Source organism: Myotis myotis, unplaced genomic scaffold (genome assembly GCF_014108235.1).
Source record: "Myotis myotis isolate mMyoMyo1 unplaced genomic scaffold, mMyoMyo1.p scaffold_m19_p_3, whole genome shotgun sequence".
NCBI classification, from domain to species: Eukaryota; Metazoa; Chordata; class Mammalia; order Chiroptera; family Vespertilionidae; genus Myotis; species Myotis myotis.
In genome coordinates, this window is record NW_023416335.1 from 152,043,478 (window position 1) to 152,056,049 (window position 12,572).

The window sequence follows — 12,572 nt, forward strand, 5'->3', positions numbered from 1 at the left end:
GCGCGTAACATGGCGGGTGTTGGCGACGCGGCACTAACAGCAGGCGGCAGTGTAGGCCCTGCCGGCCCCAATGGGCCCCGACGAGAGTGTGACCGCGGTGGGATGGTGAAGCAGGTGAGTGGGTGGTGCTAGGCTAAGGTGGGTGTGAGCGGGGCCCAATCACCCTGCAGGGGGCGACCAGAGGCCATGGCAGGGAGTGGGGCTGCCGCCTGGCTCCCAGGCACTGAGGGAGCCAGGCAGGGGCCTGATGACTCTGGCGGAGGGGGCCGCATGGGGGCCCAGGGGCCCAGGTGCTGCCCAGGGCCCAGAGGTCAGCTGGGACCTGCCCTTCCACACCAGACACTCACACTTCAATCACCGGCCAGGCCTAAGAACCTCACCCGTGCACGAATTTTGTGCACCAGGCCTCTAGTATATTTATAAAACCAAAAAGAATAGAAAATTATAATGTTGATTTAGATACACTATGTAATGAATTACTACAACTTTGAAGGCAAGACTTGATCTCTGATTATAAAAAGAAAATACCAAAGTCTCAATTATCTGCATCAGGGTTGGCAAGCCACAGTCCATGGGCCAAATCCAGCTTACAGCCAGTTTTCATAAATACAGCTTCACTAAATGTAGCCGTGCCCATTAATTTACATCTTGTCTGTGGCTGGGCTTGGTGGCTATGACAGAGCAGAGTAGTTGTGAAAGAGACCTACAAAGGCTAAAGTCTTTACTTCCTGGCCCTTAGCAAAAAAAGTTTGTCGACCTCTGTTCTATACCAATAAGGCAGACGACAGCACAGACAATGAATCAGTGATCTGAGCCCCAATCTCAATTTAGGCATTAGGCTCAACATCTTATTTATCAAAACTCCTCTAACATTGTTTTTAGACAAAGAGAGCTGATTTGCCTTCTGAATTTATATTTCTTTGTCAACTTTTTAAAGGAGAACTAGCTAGTTCTCCCAAGTGGGGATGGTGGAAAGGCAAAGGGTTTTAAAGAAAGTAACTCACAACATAAAGAGGCTCGATCATCAACTGTGTGATAGCGGTGTATGAGAACCATCAAGGACTCCAGGCATAGTCTTAGCACTTTCCACATACGTGTGAGGATTTCAGGTAATCCTCCCAACAACCCCATGAAAGTGAGGCCACTGATTAGAATGATGGTGACTAAGCTAAGGGAGTGCTGGATCTAGAATTTACTTTCATCACTCTCACCCTCCTAATCACTTCTCTCTAGTGTCCACAAAGGACAGCAACATACAAATTACCGGAAATTAATCCAAATTAACCTCAAAATGTAAAGTAACCAGATATACCTACATTTAAAAAAGGAGAATTTGTTAATATTTTAGAGAATCAAAATGATACAGTAACCAGATATTTGTAACATTACTATAATCTCTAAAACAATGTTTCACCCCTTGAAAATTTTATTTACTTAAATGAATCCATGTTTCTGTTTCAACACAAGACAGGAAAAAATATGACTGAGACACATCTTCATTACAGGCTTTTTTTGTTGCTGCTGTTGTTCTAATATGAACTGTATTTTCCTATTAGATTATACTTTCCAGAAGAACAACGGGCGCTTAAATCCTACTGAAGGGAAGAATACTTTTATTGTGGGTTCATGTTTGCAAAGAAGAAAGCAAGCATTGGCACAGAGTCAAGCTTTCCCAAAACACACGCACACTAAATGAGTAGAAATTACAAAATTAAAGAGGCAGTCCCATCCACTATTTTCATTTTCAATATTCCTGCTCATTTAGAATTTAGAAGCTGGGTTCATATAAAAAAAGGATCATTACTAATTTCTAAGCAGATAGGGACACAGACAACCAAAATGATGTAAACTCGAGTGAGAAAATATAGTAAACTGTATTTGCTCCTAAAAAGTGAAACTGGTTATCTATTTTTTACATAAACAATAAATTAACTGAATCATGTTTGTCTTCAGTCAGTTTTAACATACGTCATTCATTCTGTTTGTCACAGCGTTTTAACCAGAAATTCTTGTCCCATAGAATACAGACCACTGCTAAATGGTAGAAACATCTTGAATTTTGTAGTATTTAAACATAATTCTCCTACATCAAAGAGTTGTATGCTTTTTGGAGTCTGAGTTCCATAAACACTGTAATTTCACTATTAAATATATTTATAGGATCATAAATACTCAAATTACGTAATAAGTATAATACAAGCGGCTGAAAAAATGAGATTAACATTCATTTACAGTAGCTTCGTAGGCTTTGCCAAATGCTACTTCCCATAACAGGCTATGAGGTTCTGATTGCATTAAACTTTCTAATTATTCTTTTCTTTTTTTATTCCTTTTAACTTATGTGTGTTCTCCACTCCAAGTCAAGTCTCCTTCCGGCACCATTTATCCCCAAATTATCTCCTTCTACCCCCGCCCCCTCCGATTATTCTTTCCTATCTTATGGTATTTCAACACTATTTCTGAGATTCCAAAAATCATTAAGATTTTAAGGTCTTTTGAAGTTCATAAGGTCTATAGTTCATGATATTAAAAATTTCTTCAGGTGCCTGTTTTCTGAGTTCATATTTCTGAATTATTTCTATTTCCAAAATGATAGTTACTTTCCATTATGCAATTTCTCCAGTTTAACTCTATAAAACTGAGACCTCTGATAAAGAAAAGGGTTCTTCAAACTTTTATGTTCCTTTCATATAAATAATGGCACATTTTGCCCGGCATGGACCTATGAACCAGGAGGTCCTGGGTTCGATTCCCAGTCAGGGTACATGCCTGGGTTGCGAGCTCAATCCCCAGTAGGGGGCATGCAAGATGCAGCAGATCAATGATACTCTCTCATCATTGATGTTTCTATCTCTCTCTCCCTCTCCCTTCCTCTCTGAAATCAATAAAAATATATCTTTAAAAAATAAATAAAGGCACTTTTTTTTAAAGCATATTACTATTTCCTCTGGTACACTTAAGATACATTCTCAGAATACAATAAACATTATTATGCCCTGGCTGGGGAGTTCAGTTGGTTAGAGCATTGCCCCATTTGCCAAGGTTGCGGGTTCAATCCCTGGTCAGGGCACATACAAGAAGCAACCACAAGTCAGTGCTTTCTCTTCCTCTCTCCCCGTTCCTCTCACTCTCTAAAATCAATAAATAAGATTTTTAAAATGATTATTATGCTTTAAAGAATAAACACTGCTGTCAGCACATTACTTTCATTAAGTGTGTTTTATCAGCTGCTTTTATAAACAGCAGCTGGTAATTCTTGCTAAACTTCATTACTCCCTCACAGTGATCAGCAAGCCTTGGGAAGTGACTATCTGCAATTAAAAAACGTTGTATATTACAGAGGAACTTTGTATGTTACAACTTGCAACCAACTACAGACTTAAATTATGTCCTTTTATAGAATCACTAGAGGCCCAGTGCATGAAATTTGTGCACAGGTAGGGTCTCTAGGCCTGGCTGGTGATCAGGGCTGATCTGTGGGGTGACTGGCAGGGTGATCGGGGCCCCCGCTCGCACCCACATTGGCCTGGCACCGCCCGCTCGCTGGCCCCACTCCCCACCAGTCACCTCCCTCTGCGGGGTGACCAGTGGGGTGATCAGGGCACCCACCTTGGCTGGCCTGGCCCCGCCACCCACTTGCCGGCCCTGCCCCTGCCACCGCCGCTGGTCGCCTCCCTGTGCAGGGCGAACAGCAGGGCAATTGGGGGCCCCTGCTCGCACCCGCCTTGGCTGGCCTGTTGCTGGATGGGTCCTGCAGGCTGGGGGCAGCTCCTGTGTTGAGCATCTGCCCCCTGGTGGTCAGTGTGCGTCACTGTGTCTGGTTGTTCCGCTGTTTGGTCAATTTGCATATTAGGGTTTTATGTAGACAGATGGATCTTTGTATAACCAAACACACTCCTATTGTCCCACCAAATACCTTCCAGGCTATTTCAAGTGACTATTCTTGCTTAAACATGTGTTAACCTTAGTTAGAGCCAGTCTAAAAAGATATCTGAGGTAGCTTTGTCATAATTTTTTCATGTTCTAAATTAGAAAACTGTAACTTTTGGAGGGAAATTTTTAATTGATTTGAGAGAGAGAAAGAGAGAAAGAGAGAGAGAGAGACACTGATGTGAGAAACATCATTACGTTGCCTCCCGTAGCGTCCTGACTGGGGATTGAACCCACAACCTAAGTAAGTGTCCTGACCGGGAATCAAACCCACAACCATTTGGTTGCTCTTACCAACTGAACCACCCAGCCAGGGTCCTTTTGGAAAACTTATAAAGACATCTCAGTACCAATTTTTTCATAAAATATGCCAATAAACATATTTCTGGTTAACAACATACTATTAATTTAGCACATGCAATTTCTTCATTCACATACATTTCAACACTCACAGAAACATTAAATGTTAGCTGTTCCTGAGAATTTTTAACCGCTTTCTCATTGGTGACCTTGCTGCTAAGAAACCAAAAGAACAGAAAACATTTAAAAATCTGATCTTTGAGGGTCTAAACAAGTATTTATTGAATATAACTATATAACAGATAATGGACCACAGCCAATGGAGGGCAGATTTTAAACAGGTGGCTACACAAACAATTTCAACTAGAGGTGGCTTAAAAATAATTTTCTTATTATAAAAGTAAACCTCACAGCAACAGCAAAAGCTTGGAGTTGAGAGCTTGCTACTGGGCCAGGATCATTCATTTATCATCAAGGTAATGCATACTTGTTACAGGAAGCTTGAAAAATACAGGAATACGCAAAGAAGATTTTTAAGTCACCTGTCTCATTTACTCAGAAATAACAATTGTAATATTCTGATGTATAAGGTATTTTATTTACCATATATTCCCCTCCCCGCCACACACACACTTAATGGTATGACTTGAAGAGTTTCTCATCTTTGAAAACTTTTCAGTTATAATTTTAATGGTCCCATAATATTCCAACACTTGTGCTTGCCATAACTGATTTAGTTCCTAGATATTTATATGACTTATAATTTTTTTTTAAAGAAAACTATTATGGCTCAGCTGGTGGAGGTCAGTGGTTGAGTGTTGACCCATGAACCAAGAGGTCACGGTTAGATTCCTGTCAGGGCACATGACCAGGTTGTGGGCTCAATCCCCAGTAGGGGGCATGCAGGAGGCAGCCAATCAATGATTCTCTCTCATCTTGATGTTTCTATCTCTCCCTCTGCCTTCCTCTCCAAAATCAATAATATATATATATATATTTAAATAAATAAATAAATAAATAAATAAATAAATAAATAAGAGAGGCAACCAATAGATGTATCTCTCATCACATCAGTTTCTCTCTCTTTCTCCCTCAACTCTCTCTCTCTAAAAAAAAATAATAATAATAATAATCGAAAATATCCTTGGGTAAGAATTGGAAGGAAGGAAGGAAGGAAGGAAGGAAGGAAGGAAGGAAGGAAGGAAGGAAGGAAGGAAGGAAGGAAGGAAGGAAGGAATTTTCAAAAATAATAAAAATCAATATAAAAAGAAAACTGATTATTTCCTTTGGATAGACTTCTAAAATTGAGGTTACAGGGTCCAACTACAATCCACAAGAAGAGTATCAATTTATACTCCCAGTGAAAATTATATTTATCATATCACACCTTTAACTGCAGTAAATATTATCCTGAACAAAAATTTTCCAACTGCCCTAGCTGGTTTTGCTCAGTGGACAGAGCATCTGCCTACGGAATGAATGATACCGGGTTCATTTCCAGTCAAGAGCACATACCGGGTTCATTTCCAGTCAAGAGCACGTACCTCGACCCTAGCTGGTTTGGCTCAGTGGATAGAGTGTCAGCTGTGGACTGAAGGGTCCCGGGTTCCATTCCAGCCAACGGCACATGCTCAGGTTGCAAGCTCAATCTCCAGTAGGGGGCGTGCAGGAGGCAGCCAATCAATGATTCTCTCTCACATTGATGTTTCTATATCTCTCCCTCTCCCTTCCTCTCTGAAGTAAAAAACAAAATAAAATAAAATAAAATAAAATAAAATAAAATAAAATAAAATAAAATAAAATAAAATAAAATAAAATAAAAAGCATGTACCTTCGTTGCAGGCTTGATCCCTGGCCCCTGGTTGGGGCACATGTGGAAGGCAACAAATCGATTTGTCTCTCTCACATGGATGTTTCTCTCTCTCCCTCTCCCTTCCACTCTCTCTAAAAATCAATTGAAAAATATGTTGAGGATTAACAACAACAACAACAAAAAGTTTCCAACTGGAAAGTCCTATCACATCCCATTGGGTGTGGTCCTCCTGCGCAGCAAACCCCTCTTGGCTGTGGTCTATGTGCCATGTTTTTAAAAAACAATTTAATTACATTAAATAGCATTAATATTTAGAAAAGCTAAAGTGGCAAATATTAGACATAGTTTTTTGGAACTTAAGGAAAAGTCAGTAAATGTGGAGCCCCCTAATGTGAACACTTTGTGCCAAACTCAGGACATCCGGATTTTTTTCTCAATTAAATTAATGTTGAGGCCCCTAACTGCCAAAATGGCAAAAGAAAATTGAAAAACCTGTGATTCAGCATCCAGAAAAACGAATTTGGAAATAGTGACTAAAATGAAATAAAATGAAGAAAGAAGTATTTACTACAGAGAAGAACTAGCCAGAACAAAAATTAGACACACAAGCAACTCTACCACTGAGAGAAAAAATACACAGAATGCATAATGCATCATTCCCAAATGATTCACCACAACTTTTGGAAAAAAGTCAAAGTCATATCCGGAGATACCCTCACCCACACTGTGTCTGGCCTTGAATTCTTGTCTGCTTAATATCCCTCAAGAGCCCAGGAAGTTGATAAAAAAAAAAAGATACAACAGATAACAGTCTCTCTACATAGCTAAACTTACTGGGGGAAATTTTTTTTAAAAGAGATGGGGAAAGATTTCATCTTTGCAAAAATATGCTACTGAGCTAATTCTGAAGAGGAGATATGGAATTCTGGAAACGAGACATCTCATATGTACCCTGGACTGAATACATAAGTTCACTTAGGGCTCATGGCACCACCCCCATAACCAAAGTGTTAGGGGACCAATGAAAACATGCATCCCTCAAGAGGAAAAATTCTAGGGAGGTCCAAAACGCTGTCAACTTTGATAACAAAGTATTTTAATCACTTCCACTGTCTCTATGTAGAGAAAGGCACTCAATATAATTCTGTATATTAAACACTTTTTCTGAATTTATATATTTTATCTAAAGTGTATGTTTCTGAACTAAAAGATATAGCAGTGAACTCCTAAGATATATTAATAAACCTACATTCACTAAATTTCAACAGATACAGCAAAACGTAACATTTAGTACAGTCAGTCATACCTAATGAGTCATATACTAGCAAGCACAGTGCTACGTGCCAGTAACATAGGAAAAAGTCCTCCCTGGCCGCCAGTCCTCAGAAGGCTTACCGTTTGGCAGACTAAGTACACACTGAAACATGAGCTAGCAGTTGTCAAAGTGCTTTCACATTATCAAGATTTAAATCCCCAGGAAGTGGCAGATTTCTCAGGATGAAAATAAAAATGTTATTTTTTTTTCTCCAGACAGAACATGAGAAGAATGAAGGAATAAAGAGAGTCCAATGTAACTGATCCTTTCTCTTCAAATATTTCATTCCAAAGACGCACATATGCAATGTTCAGTGCAGCATTATTCATGATAGCCAAGACATGGAAACAACCTAAATGTCCATCAATGAATGGATAAAGAAAATGTCACACACACACACACACACACACACACACATACACACACACACTAGAACACTATTCAGCCATAAAAAAAGGAAGGAAATTCTGCCATTTACAACAACACGAATAGATGTGAGGGCATGATGCTAAGTGAAATAAGTCAAATGAAGGACAGGTACTGTATGATCTCACTTATAGATGAGACCTAAAAAATCAAACTCTTAGAAACAAGATACAGTGGGGCCTTGACTTACGAGTGTCCCGACTAATGAGTTTTTCAAGATACAAGCCGTCTCTCGGCCGATTTTTTGCTTTGAGTTGCGAGCTAAAATTCGGGTTATGAGCCAGCTTCAGATACCCCACCGCTAGCTGGCGCAGCGAAAGTCACAGTGAACGCCACAACATCAGTCCAGAATCACATGTCTCACTCGTTCACTTTTTGATTTGACATACGAGTACTTTGAGTTACGAGCTCCGTCACGGAACGAATTAAACTCGTAAGTCAAGGCCCCACTGTATTAGAATGGTGGTTGCCTGGGGCTAGGTGGGAGAGGAATGGGGAAATATTGGTGAAAGGGTACACACCTCCATTTATAAAATGAGTAAGTTCTGGGGAACTAATGTATAGCATGATGATACTGTATTATAGTTAACTAGAGGCCCAGTGCACAAAATTTGTGCATGAGCAGGGGGTCCCTCAGCCCGGCCTGAACCCTCTCCAATCCAGGACCCCTCAGGGGATGTCTAACTGCCGGTTTAGGCCCGATCCCATTCTGGCAGTCGGACATCCCTCTTGCAATCCGGGACCATTTGCTTTTAACCGCTCACCTGCCTGCCTGCCTGATCACCCCTAACCACCTCTGCCTGCTGACCTGATCGCCCCTTACTGTTCCCCTGCCAGCCTGATTGCACCCTAACTGCTCCCCCCTGCCAGCCTGATTACCTCCTAACTGCTCTCCCCTGACAGCCTGATCACCCCCCTAACTTCTACCCCCTACAGGCCTGATCGCCCCCTAACTGCTCCCCACTGCAGGCCTGATTGTCCCCTAACTGCTCTCCCCTGCCAGTCTAATCGCCCCTAACCACCTCTGCCTTGGCCCCTGCCACTGTGGCTTTGTCCAGAAGGATGTCCAGAAGATGTCCAGTCTAATTAGCACACAGGCAGACCTCGGGTTACGTCGGATTCGACTTATGTTGTTTCATGGTTACATCGCCATCTCCCATTCACAGTATTTATAAAAAATAAAAAAATAAAATAAAATAAAAAAGTTCCATCATTTCAAAATGTACATATGTGCTTTATGTTTTTTATTATTTATTTACCACAAGTAAAGGTCAGGAATTATCTTTCTTTTAATTTTTTTTACTGTTTCACTTCATTACTGCTGTGTATGTGCTCCATGTGAGTGATGTAGGTGCTTATGTAGAGGGATTCTGACTTATGGCGAAAATCGAGTTACATCTATGTCGCGCCATAGGAACAGATCTCCGATGTAACCCAAGGACTGCCTGTATTACCCTTTTACTAGTATAGACTAGAACAGTGGTCGGCAAACTGCGGCTCGTGAGCCACATGTGGCTCTTTGGCCCCTTGAGTGTGGCTCTTCCACAAAATACCGACTTCTGCGCATGGGCCATGAAGTTTCAATCACACTGTACATGCGCGCCCGCACATGGTATTTTGTGGAAGAGCCACACTCAAGGGGCCAAAGAGCCGCATGTGGCTCGCAAGCCGCAGTTTGCCGACCACTGGACTAGAAGCCCGGTGCACAGGGGATGTCCGACTACCTGCCTGATCACTCCTAACCACTCTGCCTGCCTGCCTGATCGCCCCTAACCACTCTGCCTGCCTGCCTGATCACCCCTAACTGCTCGCCTGCCTGCCTGATTGCCCCTAACTGCCTCTGCCTCGGCCCCTACCACTGTGGCTTCATCTGGAAGGACGTCCGGAAGGTTGTTCACCTGTCTGGTCTAATTAGCATATTATGCTTTTATTATTATAGATAATATATTATATACTTGAAAGTTGTTAAGACAATAAATCTTAAATGTTCTCACCACACACAAAAAAAGCTTTTAACATGTGAAGTAATGGATGTGTTGTCTAACATTACTGTGGTAATCATTTCATAATATATATCAAGTCATTGTGTTGTACACCTTAAACCTACACTATGTTTTATGGCAGTTATAGCTCAATATAGCTGGGGGAAGGGGAGGGACCAGGATAACTTCCATATATAAAATTAAATGTTTAAAGATAGACATCATGGTGTATATAGATTTTTTTTAAACATATTTGAAATAAGATAGGAAAAGTAAATTCACATTTGTTGCACATCTAATTCTAAGCCACACTTTCACAATGGCTTTACAAGAGTTATCTAATTAATCTTCCCAACAGTGCTCTGAGATGGAGAACAGTGTCCCTGTTTTATAGATAGGGAAACGGAGGTACACAAAGGCAACATAACTGGCCCAAGTTCTAATTACTGGAAAATGGTAGAACCAGAACTGAAACTCAGGTCAGATGGCTCCTGGGGTTGCAATGCCTCCTATACAAAATATGCAAATCAGGTGTGGCCTATGTTTATGGGGAAAACAACCAAGATACTCTTCCATGGGGCTCTAATCTTCACTGCCTCGTTTCTTTAATCAGAACAAACACATACCTGCCCACGCCAGAGAAGTATGAGCATCAAGTGTGACTGTGCACGTATGTGTGCTTGGTAAACTCCAAAACACCATGTATGATGTTACTGGCTCTGTAACTATTTGAAGGGAAAGAAAAGGACAAATGTGTAGAAGGGGAGCATATAGGGGAGCAAATTGCCCCTTGTACAAGGAAGAACTCCATACCAATTAATGTGTCCAAACTTCCTTGTGAAAGATCGGGCTGCCTACCTCTCAAAGGGTTCAAGCAAGGTGACTACTTGTCTGAGATTCTGGATGAGGAAGAAGGTGGATTAGATGGCCTGACTGTCCATTCCACTTCTACATTCTTCAATGCCAAGAACAGCTTAGAACAGAATCTTTCCCACAGGAAAGGAATACCTTTCCCTGTGGGCCCCTTTATCCCAGCTTTAAAGATGCTTTGATTACTCTGAAAAGAAAAAGGGAGAGGGTCACCTGCAGAAGGAAAATTACAGTCAGTCACCTTCTCACCTCACCTATTCAATCTTTCTTGCCCTGGTGGCTTACTTACCTCTGGATGGTGATGCAGCTCTTGGATACATCTGAATCAGTAGGCTCCAAACTTTTTTTTTTTAATTAATCCTCACCCATGGGTATTTTCCATTGATTTTTAGAGAGAGCGGAAGAGAGGGGGAAAGACAGAGAGAAATATCGATGTGAGAGAAACACATCAATTGGTTGCCTTCTGCATGCGCCCCAACCAGGACCCGGCTGGGGAGGAGGCTGCAACCCAAGTACAGGCCCTCCTTGACCAGAATCGAACGTGGGACCCTTTGGTCTGCAAGCCGATGCCCTATCCACTGAGACAAACTGGCTGGGGCGGCTCCAAACTTTTCTGATGCTATATCCCATAAAGAAACAATGAGCAGAATCTCAATGTGTTTTCATTTCCGTATGTATAAGTTATGTGCATGTGCTACTGTGCTAATATATTTTGGTTATTATATACACCAAAAAAAACGCAAGGTTTTCAAGGAGATCAAAACAAACAGACCACATGATATTTTCTTCCAGCACATCCCTGTGTATATCTTGTTCTCCCTTTTGTAAACTTATCATTCACTTCTTTCTCCTGTGAGTCATCGAGTGCTTTTGATGGCACCTCTCCTATCTCCTTCATATCTCTCAATGTTTCCACCCCCAAGGTCAAGAGCTACGGCCTTCAGTACGTCACCACAGAGTACAAGGAGTCTTTTAAACTGGCCTCCCTTCACTCCAGATTTCCTACTTCCGCATCTGACCATATCAACCTCCATGGCTCCCCACTGTCCACAGACAGTCTAAACTACTTGAATGCCATCTAAGAACATAAAACATCATGGTGGCATCTCACTAACTATGTCATCTCTGGCAAAATAAACTTTTCTCAATTTTCTGATCTGGAAAATGGAATCAGCAGTGTCTACCTCAGTGTTTCTTGTGAGATGCAAACAAAAGCATGCCTGCAAAGTACAGTTACTCTGCCAGGCCCAAAGTAGCTATTGGCTATTATCAGCATTACCTTTCTATTCTTGTCTCGCTACACGCTCAAAGCATTTAAAACACTTAGCTAATAATTTCTAAAATGGAAAAACAATCATTCAAGGAGACTTTCCTTTACCTGGAAAGCCTTTCCCTCCCTGGAGAACTCTTACTCATCCATCAGAATCTTTCCCACAGGAAAGGAATACCTTTCCCTGTTGGTCTCTTTATCCCAACTTTAAAGATGTTTTGATTACTCTGAAAAGAAAAAGGAAGAGGGTCAGCTGCAGAAGGAAAATTACAGGCAGTCACCTTTTCACCTCACCTACTCAATCTTCAAATGTCTCTCCCATGAGTCTATACTCTCCCAGGCAGAACTAATTTTATTCCTGCACAACATTTCCATACATGTAAAACACCTCTAACATAATATATAGCAAATCTTTGTTTACTTCTCCATCTCTAAAGGCAGGAAACAAGCCCTGGCCAGTATGGCTCAGTTGGTTGTCCTCTCATGCACCAAAGGGTGGCAGGTTCAATTCCCGGCCAGGGTACATTCCCAGGCTGCAGGTTCAAATCCATCGGGGTGCATCCCGAAGGCAACCGATTGATGTTTCTCTATCACATTGATTTTTCTCCCTCTCCTTTCCTCTCTCTCTAGAATCAATGAATAACATATCCTTGAGGATTAATAAAA

General features: G+C 41.4%; 1 protein-coding gene across 3 annotated transcripts in view; it reads right to left on the reverse strand.

Moving 5' to 3' along the window:
- SRGAP1 (SLIT-ROBO Rho GTPase activating protein 1) overlaps positions 1–12,572 on the reverse strand; it is a 277,626-nt gene that overhangs the window by 235,869 nt on the left and 29,185 nt on the right. The window lies entirely within an intron of this gene.